The sequence below is a fragment of the Electrona antarctica genome (genome assembly GCF_951216825.1).
Source record: "Electrona antarctica genome assembly, chromosome: 13".
In the NCBI taxonomy this organism is placed as follows: Eukaryota; Metazoa; Chordata; class Actinopteri; order Myctophiformes; family Myctophidae; genus Electrona; species Electrona antarctica.
In genome coordinates, this window is record NC_136794.1 from 7984386 (window position 1) to 7998976 (window position 14591).

A 14591-nucleotide genomic window follows, 5' to 3' on the forward strand; every position below is an offset into this window, starting at 1 on the left:
AGGCTAAAAGGAGGAGCGTTCTGGCAAATTTAACCCGAATAAATTACACCTTTTACTTGAGATGGGGAGGTGACTAAGGTCGAAAAGTGTAGTGGCGTGCGTGCGTGCGTGTGTGTGTGTCCGTGCGTGTGCGCGTGTGCTGGGCGCGCGCGCGTGTTTAGGGGGCGCTGACCAACCAATAAATCTCTCCACCATGCGATAGTCTGCTCTTATCTTGTAGCCACCGATATATTCCACACTAGGAGCAGACCATCAGCTTCGGCGCGCGCGCGCGCACACACACACACACACACACACACACACACACACACACACACACACACACACACACACACACACACACACACACACACACACACACACACACACACACTGCACACACACACTCGGTGCTCGTAAAGCCCCGATCCCTTGCACTCCCTGTCCTAAATGGGGATAATTAGCGTCACTTTATCACGCCTCTGCATATTTTCTCCGTTCTCCCCCTAAAAAAAAAAAAAAATTACCAAGCAGCAGCCTGCTCTCGTCGCCCGCTCTGTCACAGAAGATTATGGAGACAGATTGCACAGAACGAATGTGCCGGGCGAGATTAGCGCGGAATAGAGAAAGCAACTGGGCCAATGAATTCCTCGCGAGGGCCTTATCGTGCAATTACACGTTGACATGTTTAACAATCTTGCTGCCTCTTAATCCTGCGGTCTTCCAGGAGCGGAGAGTGCAGTGTTGCTCTATCTACCCACAGCTACCCATGCTGCTGCTGTTGTATATGCCGGGCAAAAACGACCTAATGTACCAAATCGCAGCTCAAAATACACTGAAAATTACAAGATTACGCTTTATTTTCAAACTTTTCCCACATAAGGCCTATAGTAGTTTTTTTTACCCATTGGTTGATTTCCATTGCAACGTTTTCCGTGCGCCTAAAACCATGTAATTGGTGATCTGAATGTAAAAGTACATCCTGCTGTAGGTCTATATATCTGACCTGCCTGTTGGTTAAATAATCATTCAAGAATATATTTGTAAATAAAAGCATATAGCGTCGCTATACATGTCCGTGCCAAACAGTGATGATATAAAAACAGGCATTTGTTTAGAGTTCATTTTGGACTTTTCTCATCTCTCCATTCTTTCTTTTACACCCACCCCATACCCCCTCCCTCCCCCATATACATCCCTCTCCTCCTCCCACTCCCCCCCATCCCTCCTGCCTGGCGGTATAGCGGGGCCTGTGTGGGAGTGATTGTGAAGCGCCACTGTAGGAATTTGGCAGCGGCCGTGGTTTGGAGAGCCGCCCCACGCTGAGCCTCATTCAGCGGCCAGCGCGCTGTGAGGTTGGGAAGTTTCAGTCAGCCGTACTACAACTCAATGCCCCCACAAAGGCGATTACAAGCCCCAGCGCATTCCTGAAGGGACCTGGGAGCGACGCAGGTGCGAGGGGACCGGGGGTAACCCGTCAGAGAAGTGATAAAAACGGGGGGACAGTGTTGGGGAGTCGGGACCACACAAAACCTGCATGCATGCACGGGGCGGGCACCGCGGGAACCGGGCTTTCTTTTGGAGGTGCGGGGGGAGAGGAGGAGAAGAAAAGAAAGAATGAGTTTGAAGGAAGATAGAAGTTTTTTTGGGGGTGTTTTATGCCTCTCTGCCCTCCCTGTCCATCAATGAATGAAAAGAGCAGAATTCCGATGTGGACGGAAATTGTCTTAATGGAATAGGCTAATTTGCAAGATCCTATTCTTTTTCTGATATCAGGTTAAAATCAGTAGACAACTTATATTTTCCAATGGTTTTTATATATGGACTTAATCATAACACATAGCTTTCCTTTATGTGGAATAAAAAGATAGCCTATACTCTTCTAATTCATACTCAAGTGAAATAACATGGTTCGGGGTTTAACCGCTTTTGCTTAAATCGAAAATACCCCCTTATTGCAGGCAAAGCGTATACGTTTTGGCCGGCCAATAGGTCTCTATCACGGAGACAGCCGGTATATTTGATTAGGGCTGCGCCTAACTATCAATTACCGGGGAAAAACAGAGGGTCCCAGAGGAGCAGTAATCAGCGCGCCAGCAGCTCGCGGACCTCTCATTTCCCACCAGTGTATCATAATGAAGGCGCGAGGCGTCGCATGAGAATGAGCCCCACTCGTAAACGAACTGCCACTCACTAGCAGGAGCAGCAGCAGTGCACACAAGGCTATTCCACTGTGTGTACTGTGGACACACGCACACAGGCACACACACACACATGTATACCAGTAAAGAAATGGAGGGGAAAAGAACACTGCATGTGGGCCCGTATAGACGTTAATTTCACTCCTACAAAACCCACGGAAAGACAATTAGACTGAAGCTTGCACTAGCAGTGGGACTATAGCCGAAATGGAGTGAAAACGGTCATAATGAATAGGGCCAAAAAGCTTGTAAATCAAGGGAACTGTGTCGCCCTTATAGGCCTTTGTTAAGCAGCGACTGTCAAGTCTGTCTGTCCCTTAATTTGGTCCTATGGCCTATACCTCTGTCAGATTGAACCTTTCAAAGTGAATGCCCTAACCTAGCAAAAAATAATAATACAAAATCAAACGGCTTAGCATGAGCGTCTTCAGATTTATTTTCTTAGCCTGCATGAAGTCTTGCAAAGGAATCTCAATCCAGGTCAGTAATGCCTTTCCATGTGCCTGAGGTCAAGTGGGACACCAAATGGAAACGAGACCATTTTTAATCAAACATAAAGAACAGGGCGTGGATGGTGAGTTATGTTAAGCCAATTGACATCAAATGGCAGAAGATCATTTTATATAACATATAATTTAATGCTGCTTGAAAATCTTCCAGCCTGCCATTTACACTGTCTGTGTTGAAAGGTATAATTGTTACACTTATAAATACAATAAAACGTAGGCCTACTGTATATTTTTCAACACCCTCTATTTGCACAGTGCTCTGCTCTCCACATCTGAGGTGAAATTGTATACAAAATGCTTCGAGTTCTATCTATTTGAATTGGAAAACAGTGCTGAGCATATTGCTGACAGAGACCATGGGCTTTATAAGATCATCATGAGTGACATTCAATAATAATTCTCAAATAGAGACTCCAAAGGTCAATCCATTTGAAAGGCCTGGAATGACAGTGATGTCACTTGACCGAATGAGAATAAAAGCAAAGACAGAGACAAAACTAAAAACAACAAACAAAAGTGATGCTATACCCATATCATCAAATAAATAAATAGTTTTAAGACATTCAAAGGTCATTCCAGATTATTTTTTCCCTCTAAATCAAACTGAATGATTGGCTACACACAATTTGTCCTTCACTCTACTATTGTGGGCTACAGGTAATTTGCAGGAGCTGTCCAGTTCTGAAATGACTGTTTCACCATAATATTGACCAGTATAGTGCTCTTTTTATATTACCTCTGCATGTGCAAAATTAATCAGCTTGTTCAAGTTTCAACAATGAATTGTTTTCAAAGGCTGCCACGTAAAAAAAAGAAAAAAGTTGTTGGATATACTGCGTATAGTTCATTCCAAAATGAAATGAACCTCCATCTCTTCCAGCTCGTAGTATAGCCTGCATATATGCCTATTTATAATCCATTGTGATGGTGTCCCGCATGCCGTAAATAGCAGATCTAAGCTCACAACGTGTCATGATGCAATGCATTGTGAGCTTGAACGTCTATTGTCGTTGTGGGACGCCGCCATACAACAAAGTATAAATTATACTTTAGGGACGACAGCACACTGTGTGATAATATATAGGCCTAAACATGACTTTATTAAATGTAATTATTTGCAATAGAGATGTACTTCATTCTTTGGAATTAATTGGAGTGAGGGAAAAAAAAGACTTGATGCTGATGGATCACACATTGATGTAGCCTATAGCGGTTTATTTGTTTAAGTTGACAGAACAGGACCATTCTAAACAGACAGTGTGGGGCCTGGCTGTTTGTGTGTGTGTGTGTGTGTGTGTGTGTGTGTGTGTGTGTGTGTGTGTGTGTGTGTGTGTGTGTGTGTGTGTGTGTGTGTGTGTGTGTGTGTGTGTGTGTGTGTGTGTGTGTGTGTGTGTGTGTGTGTGTGTGTTGGGGGGCACCGGGTGCATGGTGCATGCTCGCAAGGATGTGCCTTTGTGTGTGTGTGTGTGTGTGGGGGGGGGGGGGGGGGGGGGCTGTGCCTGTGCATGTGCCTGTGTGTGTGCATGTGCTATATTGGTGGGAGTGGAGTTGAAATAGTTTGGCGGTAATGATGCCTCCTGCAGAGTGTCATTATTTAGACCACATGGCCTTGAAATGGGTCGAAATTGGCTTCTTTCTTTCTTTCCTTCCTTCCTTCCTTCCTTCCTTCCTTCCTTCCTTCCTTCCTTCCTTCCTTCCTTCCTTTCTTTCTTTTACTCTCTCTCTCTCTCTCTCTCTCTCTCTCTCTCTCTCTCTCTCTCTCTCTCTCTCTCTCTCTCTCTCTCTCTCTCTCTCTCTCTCTCTCTCAGTCAATCCCATCAGGGACGTAGCTGACCATTTTGTTGCCCTATAGGATATTTGTGCTGCCCCCCTCCCTCCCGTCGAGAGTGCAGATCGACTATTTTCGCTCGTTTAAATTGTTATTTTGAGGGTCGGTTTGGCACTTTTTGGCACATTTTGTTGCCCCCCTCGGCGTGTTGCCCTACACAGTGCGTATTGTGCGTATAGGTAGCGACGGCACTGAATCCCATACTCACAGTATACACAAACCCCCAATGACCTTAGCATTGCATTGTAAGCCTCTACAGTATTGTTGCATTCACACGCGGGCAGACACAACGACGCAGACTGTCTACCATTGTCAATGGAAGCCATGTAGCGACATGATGACGATGCAAAGACGCAATGATGCATGATGTATGTAGCTGCTCCAAATCATACCTCCGTTCACCGTTGCATTGTTGAACGCACCATATCTGATAGATACATTCAGTCAGTACTAGTCAGGGACGTGCAGAGAGTGTTAGAGAGGCAGGGGCTGAAATCCAGTAAGAGGGGGCACTTTTGGACAAAAATAGCAAAAATAGCAGATCTACAAGCTCACAACGCTATAACAGCTATTTCCGGGGCGCAACCCAGCACTCTTTAGCTATAGTGGAGATGCGGTGTAACGACATGGATTTCGAAACAAATTTTGTTCAACGCAAAATGCTACGTTCAAGTTCAGGAGACGGAATGCTGCATGGAGGGGCATGTGCATTTCTTTAGTAAATGCTGCATTCGTGGTCTGGAAAGGGCAGTTGTTTTACAGACGGGTAAAAGGGCAGGGGCTGAAGCCCCCTTTGATGTCTATATGTGTGCACGTCCCTGGCTGGTACTACTAGTATGTTCTACTAGTATGTTCTACTAGTACTAGGCTACTAGTTAACTGTCTGTCCTGAGCAACAATAGGAGGTGCAGTGCTGCTTGCCGGCAGGATAACTAATCCAATCCATTTAGTAACACATAACTGCTGGAAAGTCTGTCTGTCTGTCTGTCTGTCTGTCTGCCTGCCTGCCTGCCTGCCTGCCTGCCTGCCTGCCTGCCTGTCTGTCTAATTTTCTTCCTCATACACTATATGCATGGTATAGCCGAGGGACTGACTGACTGACTGACTGACAAGCTGATCACCATCAGAATGATCAGCAAAATCACACCTGCTCGCTCACCGTGTTCACTTATACTCACTCATTCGCTCGCTCGCTCACTCGGTTGTTTACTCGCTCGTTCACTCAATAGAGCATGATGTACAACAACACCCTTGCTCTCTATCGGCTGCCCACACACATGCACATTGCACACACACACACACACACACGCGCGCGCGCACACACACGCACGTCGCACACACACACTGGATGCTGTAAAGGATTTCTATACGTCGGCGCAGGCAGGTGATCATTCCCAACCGCGGCAGGGATGGGGTTAATGGGGGGTCAAAGGGTTCAGATAAGAAACAGCAGTTTTATGGTTCCCTGCAGCGCACTGATAGCTGTTTGAACCAGCTGACCTTTGAACCCGCCGGGGGTCAAGTGATCAACAGACCGGGGTCATTTAGATAGGTCAGCGCGGAACATGTGAAGGATGTGTATTTTGCGGCAATCTGTCGGAAGCGGCGCAGATAAATCAGATAAATTGCCCTTAATGATTATGATAACACTATACTCAATTTGTTTTCACTGCCATTAGATTGCTGTCGGGCTATCAGACAGTTTAGCGAAGATGGGTGATATGGGGGATACATTTTTATCCATTTATAATTGAACTGATAACCTGGCTGGCTATTAAGCAAATTTGCCTGATTGCACTGTATGAATAATTGATTTTGTGAGCTTGTGCTGTGTTTATGTGAGCATCTGTTTGTCCATATCGGCACAAGCATGCACAATTATGTGTGTGTGTGTGTGTGCGTGTGTGTGCATGCGTGCGTGCGTGCGCGCGTGAGACATTATGCATTGTGTTGTGCTCCCAGTCACTAAATATATTTCCCAAAACCTATAGCACTGTGTAAAAACAAGGCTTGACTGCTCCTCAGTAAACTGCACGCCACACAAAATTCACTATTCTGTATGTATGTCTGTCTCCCTCTCCTTCCAGGAGGACCATCACGGCTACTGCTAGGGAAGGCCGGCCATGTGTCGCCACGGGGACCTGTGGTGATTGACGGACGGTACCTTGTCATCGTGAGCTGACAAGGTCAAGGTCGTCATTATGAGCAACACTAGAAGATATATTATGCTCCCATGTATGGGCGAGGAGGAGGATATACCTTATGGAAAATGTCAGTGACAACCCAGAACCCCCAAACTTAACCCCCCTCTCTCTCTACACATTCTCTGTCTTGTCTTTTCACTGCACTATACCCCCTCCCTCCCTCCCTCCCAGTGACCTAATGTCTTGTAGAATGTTTCATTTAATTTCATCAGAAGTTTCAAATTCCTGTGGATTCCTCAGCCAAAGATCAAACTATACATAACCCAGTTAACTATATATACCCCCCAACACCAGCCCATGTATAACCCAAATGAATTTCATCCATCTCTGCAAAGGACGCCCCCCCCCCCCCCCCCCCCCCCCCCCCCCCCCCCACACACACACACACACACACAACCACACACCCCCTCCCCCCCATTGCCTAAAAAACACAAAACATCCCCTCACTCAAATTCCCTTTCACTTGAGCCAGCCCCGCACTGTCTTAAAGCCCCTTTAGTCTCTCGGTTGGCATGTATTCCAGGAATCCTTTGCATATTCGGGATTTGTAAAATCCATCAGAAATGCCTGTAATGGATATTTGTAAAGCCCTCGCATATATTTAACACATGCAGTTTGACCACACAATTAGGAAATGTGTACACACACTTGTATCTGGCACTTGCACCTATAGTCTTAGTAAAGTATTAATTATTGTCCCTCTTAATGTAAATGGTGGCAGGAACCATGAGATAACTTTGTCTATGTTCCAGAATTGATCAATTAAAGGGGAATTTCTCCCTAACCCTTTTTTAACAAAAGTAAGTTGATAATTATGTATATTGACCAAAAAAATAAAAAAAATAAAGATATAGGGGAGCTGAAGCTGGAGCTGGTCCTTCAGCTGCTTCTGGAGGGGTCTAACGCTAGAACTCCTATTCAATCGCGCAATTGGTTTTTGTTTTTTGCACTCTTCCTGGTCTACGTGAGCTGATGTTAGCAGCTCCAGCTCCTTCTGCTGCTTCAGCTCCCCTATATCTTTATTTTATTTATTTTTACATTATAATATACATAATTATCAAAAAGGGTTAGGGAGAAATTCCCCTTTAACATTGTGCCACGGTACCATTGATAGAATATTGGATAAGAGGAGCAGCCAATATAAGTGGGACTGATACGTTGCAAACAAGCCGCTGCAGGGTTTCTGCTTTTATCCTCATTAATTATCCGTGGATGTGCTGCTGTGGCTCTAATGAATTAGCATTGCTTGTGCATGAAACTGCATGTAGGTTCTGTTTCCTTTCTAAATAAAACAATTAATTCCAAACCGTTTTCTACAGTACATGTTTTCTATACTGTTATCCAATGGCGTACAGTTACAGTACCTATACTGTTCATATTGTCTTGCATTATATGCCCCAAAAAGAGCGGTGTAGATAGATGTTAATAAATTGGTCGAGGTGATTGTGAATTTTAGTTTAAAAAAATATATAATAAGAAGAAATAAAACTTTGTTATTGCTGTGCAGAATCCTATATGGAAACACATTTGAGTCATTCAATTTATTGATTATTCAATTATCTTTTTTTTTTTTTGCCATTGCCACAAATGATTTTGTAATAAAATGGGGAATGTCCTGTGTCAGGAAAATAAAAAAGGTAAGACATTATTAATCAAAACAATAAAAAAATGAAATATTTTCATAATAATTTTCTGCCTTGAAGAATGCAGCCTATTTTCTGCACAATTCATAACATTTTAAAATACATTTATTTTGGTTCCCTTTCCCTTCCCCTTTTTCACGCACGCATGTGCAAACAAAAGCAAAGGCGCGCAGCTGTGAGGTCATGAGCACTGCAGTCAGTGGTGTGTTTGTGGTGAAACTATGTCTACAAATCTATGTGGAGGGAGCAGGCAGAAAGCATGTCTATGTGGAGGGAGCAGGCAGAAAGCATGTCTATGTGGAGGGAGTAGGGACCAGGCAGAAAGCATGTCTATGTGGAGGGAGCAGGCAGAAAGCATGTCTATGTGGAGGGAGCAGGCAGAAAGCATGTCTATGTGGAGGGAGTAGGGACCAGGCAGAAAGCATGTCTATGTGGAGGGAGCAGGCAGAAAGCATGTCTATGTGGAGGGAGTAGGGACCAGGCAGAAAGCATGTCTATGTGGAGGGAGCAGGCAGAAAGCATGTCTATGTGGAGGGAGTAGGGACCAGGCAGAAAGCATGTCTATGTGGAGGGAGCAGGCAGAAAGCATGTCTATGTGGAGGGAGTAGGGACCAGGCAGAAAGCATGTCTATGTGGAGGGAGCAGGCAGAAAGCATGTCTATGTGGAGGGAGTAGGGACCAGGCAGAAAGCATGTCTATGTGGAGGGAGCAGGCAGAAAGCATGTCTATGTGGAGGGAGTAGGGACCAGGCAGAAAGCATGTCTATGTGGAGGGAGCAGGCAGAAAGCATGTCTATGTGGAGGGAGTAGGGACCAGGCAGAAAGCATGTCTATGTGGAGGGAGCAGGCAGAAAGCATGTCTATGTGGAGGGAGTAGGGACCAGGCAGAAAGCATGTCTATGTGGAGGGAACAGGCAGAAAGCATGTCTATGTGGAGGGAGTAGGGACCAGGCAGAAAGCATGTCTACGTGGAGGGAGTAGGCAGAAAGCATGTCTATGTGGAGGGAGCAGGCAGAAAGCATGTCTATGTGGAGGGAGCAGGCAGAAAGCATGTCTATGTGGAGGGAGCAGGCAGAAAGCATGTCTATGTGGAGGGAGTAGGCAGAAAGCATGCATGTCTATGTGGAGGGAGCAGGCAGAAAGCATGCATGTCTATGTGGAGGGACCAGAAAGCATGCATGTCTATGTGGAGGGACCAGAAAGCATGCATGTCTATGTGGAGGGACCAGAAAGCATGCATGTCTATGTGGAGGGACCAGGCAGAAAGCATGTCTATGTGGAGGGAACAGGCAGAAAGCATGTCTATGTGGAGGGACCAGGCAGAAAGCATGTCTACGTGGAGGGAGTAGGGACCAGGCAGAAAGCATGTCTATGTGGAGGGACCAGGCAGAAAGCATGTCTATGTGGAGGGACCAGGCAGAAAGCATGTCTATGTGGAGGGAGCAGGCAGAAAGCATGTCTATGTGGAGGGAGCAGGCAGAAAGCATGTCTATGTGGAAGGAGCAGGCAGAAAGCATGTCTATGTGGAGGGACCAGGCAGAAAGCATGTCTATGTGGAGGGACCAGGCAGAAAGCATGTCTATGTGGAGGGAGCAGGCAGAAAGCATGTCTATGTGGAGGGACCAGGCAGAAAGCACGTGCACAGGGACGGCATAATGAGCATCTCAGGTGACTTAACGCAGCGATTACCAGGTTGTTGGTGTTATAGCAACTATATCACATAAACATATGCTCCCATGCTGTGCGCGTGCACGCACGCGCAAGCGTACACAGTAACACACACACGCACACACACTCCTGAGAGATCCCTGGTTATCACACCCTTCCAGATTGTTCTGAACTACTTATGGAAAAACACACACACACACACGCACGCACGCACGCACGCACACACTTCAAGATGTGGCCACTCTTGCCAATGTGTGAGCCCAGTGTTAAGAACAGTTGTCGTTGTCGTCGTGTTCTTTTTTTTTTTTAGCATCTCTAAATTCCTAGCGTTGCTAAGGTGCTTTGGGAAGGGATTAACGGAGGCTGGCGCCGATGAGCAAGCCTTGCAGATTTCCAACCAACGGAAAAAGACAAAGAAAACGAGGGGAAAGGAGGAGGGGAAAACAGCAGAGGGTTAGACAACAGGGAAATAGCAGTAACAGCTTGTGTAAACATGATGACTTGAGAGAGGTAAAGAAGTAGGATAGGAGTGATTCAAGAAGCCGGGCTAAAGAGACGGAAAGCAAGACACGGCCATGAGGTTCGCTGGCAGGTAAATTGAAATACCGGTAATAATTATCCTAAAATGAAGGCCTCAACTTTCACACGGACAAGAGAAATATCTCTCTCTCGCTCTCTCTCTCTCTCTCTCCCTTTCATTTTCTCCCTCACACTAAGTTAACTAACAACCTCTCTCTCTTCCTCCCTCTTTCTCTCTCTCGCTCCTTCTCTCTGTCTCTCTCTCTCTCATCGTGTATCCGTTACTTGCTCTCTCTCTCTCTCCACTCCCCCCAGAGGGCGACCGCTTTAGATCCAGACACTTTTGTCTTCTCCCTCTTGTCACCGACTTCAAACGGTGGTGGTGGTGTTCAGGTCACACCGCGGTGCCCGGAGCATCATCGCTGACTCTGCCCCCGTCTCAGGTGTACACAGACAGCACTAACATCCCCCAGAGTGTCCTTGATGACACTCCCGCGTCTCGCTGTTTTTTAATTAGTGCAGCCAAAGAGTGGAGACAGTCGGAGACAGCTGAGCCGCCGCGTTTTACTCAATTATCGACCTGCACCTCTGGGGATGTAGCCTTGCAATGCTTTCAGTACTTTTTTGTGATACAAAACTAATTACGAATGATTCAAATGAAGTGACTGCACTGTATACAGAAGTATATCTTGATTTTATTTATTTTTTCTCCCCCCCAAACATCCCTTGAGAGTCGCTGCAGGGTATATTATGTGCCTCTGGTGACACCGGGAGGGGTCGTCAGAACTCGTCAGAATATTTCTTAGTGTGAAATATATTTCAATCATGCAGGTTGGAGTAGCTAACGGTGGGAAGGAGGCCCAAACACTCTTAACCCATTCAGAACGGGAACCCCTTTTGGTGTTTTAAAGCATTATGTTATACTTTAGCTATTGAAAAATAGCTGTTAGAGCTTGTAGGTCTGCTATTTTTGAAAAATCCTGAAAATGTGACACAAATCTTTGAATATTATATTCTTTCAGAGCGAACGTTTTTTTTTTTTTGTGGCTTCGCCTTTATTTTATATTTTTTATGGAGGGACAGACAGTAGGCTGACAGGAAATGGGGAGAGAGATGGGGGGAAGGCATGCAGTAAAGGCCATCGGGATCAGGAGTCGAACCTGCGGCACACTGCCAGACTGGATTACCAGCCAAGGTGCCTGGACCACTGAGCCTGCATGGCCCAGGCCAGAGCGAACGTTTTTAACTCAAATCTTTGCTTCTGGGGTATCCCTGGAACAACATATTTACAGATGGGGGTGGGCGGGTCAAGGTTTTTCAGAAAACTGTCAGGATTTAGAAGGCATTTGTAGAATCGTCATCAGGTTTAAACGGGTTAAGGCTCGGTGTCTCAGGTAGAAGGTAACTGGATGCGGTATGTTTGTGGAATAGAAGGCACTTGACTGAGGGCCAGCCCTGCACCTCCCCTCCCCTCCCATCCTGCCCTTACCCCCGTCTCCCCCTTCCTCCTAATCTGTCTCCTATACCTGGGTCAGGTTACCCTCCTCAGCCCTCTCTCACTCTCCTCCTCCTTGGAACAGTGGCCGTCAGCTTAGAAATGTTTTCGTCCCTCTGTCGGTGTATACGCATGTGTGTGTTTCATATGCACGTGCCGAGACATTTTCTTTACTATAACCTCTGTAATGGGAATTATGAAGATGAGAATACTACATGTCTTGAAAACATTCACATGAGTCATCACAGATATAGCGTCCCTTTTTGCATACTGGGAAGCAAGGCTTCCACCTGTTGGTTGTCTGTCAGATGACCTATTCTTACTGTACATAGACCCTTGTTTGACCATGTACACTGACCACACCTCCAGTGTATCTTTGCTATTTCGTTGTGTATAAGAGAGACGCATGTAAACAGCTCTGGAGGCTTGCATTCGTGCAGTCTCCCTGGGCTGGTCCGGACCACTCCTTGTAATAAAAGTGACATTGTTTCAGTCCACTCTCTACCTTGATTATTTCTTAAAGACTCTGATGTAAGGTCTAAATAAGCCACTACACCTCACTGTGGGCCGCGCATCTGGGTTTCTGTATAACTGTGCCTGCGTGTGTGTGTGTGTGTGTGTGTGTGTGTGTGTGTGGGGGGGGGGGGGGTGATACTGGCTTGTGTGACTGAGTGACTGCATGGCCTTGGCTGAGGTGTGGCTGCTGCTGCTGCTGTCTATTATCAACTATATACTGATCCCTCTGAACCGCCCATCTGACCAAGCATATGATCCACGCTTCGCTGCTGCTGGGGTCACACAACCCAACCCGCGGGGTTAACCAGCTAATTACAGGACACCCCATCTCTCCCGTCGCCCCCCCCATCTCTGCCCTCGTCACCCCACCCCACCCCATCATCACTGTTGCATTTAGGGGACAAAATAGAGAAAGGGAGGTGGTTGCATAGATGTGTGTGTGCGTGTGCGTGTGCGTGTGCGTGTGCGTGTGCGCGTGCATGGGTGTGTGTGTGTGTGTGTGTGTGTGTGTGTGTGTGTCTGTGACAGACAGACAGACAGACAGACAGACAGACAGACAGACAGACAGACAGACAGACAGACAGACAGACAGACAGACAGACAGACAGACAGACAGACAGATAAATGGAAACATGGGGATGCTCACTTAGCCATCAAAATGGGTCAATTGTCAAACAGAGTAGTATAGTGCCTTCTTTCTATTCCTCAGTTCTGTGGTCATGAGCGTCAGCAGTGGGCGCATGCGACAGAGGAAGAGACCCAGGGTCTCTGGTTTCCTCAGTCCCCCGTCCCACCCTCACTGCCTCCAGGCAGGGGATATAGGAGACAGACCTGTGGTCGATCTGTGGATGATGTGGATTTATGTGCCAGGCTGCCAGCCTCCCCTCCCCTCAGCTTCAACCAGCATACATGGTTCTGTGTCAGTGTCCAGGTTTATATCGTCATGTATTTGACTCTGAGATAAGACAATATAAAGTTGTCTACTCTAATATTATCTCCTATATGAGCCCTTAGCCAGGCACTTTCTCTGGGAAGACTTTTGCTGGGGGGGATTAAGGATGCTGCAAACTGCAGCCTGTTCATCAATCACATGCAGTATATTGGGGCTTCCTAATCAACATGGCATTTTATATATACAGTATATATATATACCTTCACTTAATGTGGCCCGCATGTTAATATCAGAATTCTGATATAGGATTTCAGCTGTTACAATTCCAAACCCGCTTTAATTACTTCATGACTAGTACTTAATGACTAGTATTCAAATGTTATTGTCTTTTTGTGTCCAATGTAGTTATGTTAACAGTTCATAAAGTTAACATAACTATAACTAAATGCAATTGAAATTCAATAAAAAGGTTAGCCTACTTTTCAGGATTCCAATTCAAAAATAGCAAAACATTATTCAGGTTTTCAATTCAAATATAGCAAAAATAGTGTGGAAATATATTGGCCTTCGCCATAGTCAAAGTTGCCCATCCCTGCTCTATGCTTTCCTTGACATGATAATATACTGACCATGAGGAAATTGGTTTTATGCTCAAGTTTACTCGTTTTGTTGGTTTCCTGATGGCTAGGAGGCCTACAGTATATATAATGCCTGATAATGCTGATGAAAATAGACAATCTAAACAGCTTGTGAGCTACGACACTGTTGTACGGTGGACTATATAATTAGGTGTTACTCGCACTGCTTTTCGGATGGTCATATTGCAACCCTGCATTGAAATTCTATTAGCCTCTATTCTATTAATACCTCTACAGTAGAGTTGTTAGTTGATTTATTAGCTGTTGCCCGCGTAGTCGTGTACAGGTGGGGATATGATCTGTTTAAAACAAAATGCTAGTGATGCTGGCCGGCTACATTTACAGAGATGTAGAGATTAACCAAGATAGACTTACATGGGGCTAATATAAATAGTAACATTATTCATGTGTGAGAGCCAAGGAAAAGGGATGGACATGAAACATGGAAATAATCAAAAGAGTCATGCAAAGGGTAACGCCAATTATGCTTATTTTACATA